Source organism: Penaeus monodon, chromosome 34 (genome assembly GCF_015228065.2).
Source record: "Penaeus monodon isolate SGIC_2016 chromosome 34, NSTDA_Pmon_1, whole genome shotgun sequence".
Taxonomy (NCBI): domain Eukaryota; kingdom Metazoa; phylum Arthropoda; class Malacostraca; order Decapoda; family Penaeidae; genus Penaeus; species Penaeus monodon.
The window spans coordinates 25,692,367-25,692,971 of NC_051419.1; the positions used below are offsets into that span (position 1 = coordinate 25,692,367).

Consider the following 605-nt stretch of genomic DNA (forward strand, 5'->3'; position numbering starts at 1 on the left):
CTTTTCCTTCACTCTCCCTTTCCCCCTTCCTCCCTCTCCCTTCCACTTCATTCCCCCCTTTACTCCTTCCCCTCCCCCTTCCTCCCAATTTCCCCCTCTCTCCCTCTCTCTCTCAAACCCTCCCTTTCCTCCCCCCCCTTGCTCCCTCCCTCCCCCTCTCCCCTTCTCCTCACCCCTCCCTCCCCCCTTCCCCTGCTCTCCCCCTCCTTTTTCCCCTTCCCCCCTCACATCACTCCCTTCCCCTTCCCCTCCCTCCCTCACCCTTTCTCCCCACTCCCTCTCTCCCCTCCCTTCCCCTCCCCCTTCCCTCCCTTCCCCTTTCCCCCTCCTCCCCCACTCTCCCCTTTTCCCTCCCCTCCCTCTCCCTTCCCCTTCCCTCCCTCCCTCTCCCTTTCCCCCCCACAGGACTACCACCTAGCTCCCTTCACTCAGCCTCAGCCAAAGAAACCAAGGGACGCCAGAATTCAGCAGAAGACGCCCAGAACGACTTTGAAGACGAAGCACACCAGGCTATTCAGCTCTTGGATTTTACAGTGTACGATGGCGTCATTATTCAGTGAATTCGTTGATTTTTTCGGTGTTTAGGGGTTTAACCATTCTTGATG

The 605-nt window shown here is 58.3% G+C and overlaps 1 long non-coding RNA gene across 1 annotated transcript in view; it reads left to right on the forward strand.

The window, feature by feature from the left end:
* The window catches only part of LOC119594658, a 1,834-nt gene extending 1,411 nt beyond the window's left edge, over window positions 1–423 (forward strand). Inside the window, exon 3 of the long non-coding RNA XR_005230644.1 lies at window positions 406–423. This is a non-coding gene — a long non-coding RNA (uncharacterized LOC119594658). The remainder of the gene's footprint in view (window positions 1–405) is intronic.
* The last annotated feature ends 182 nt before the right edge of the window (window positions 424–605 follow it).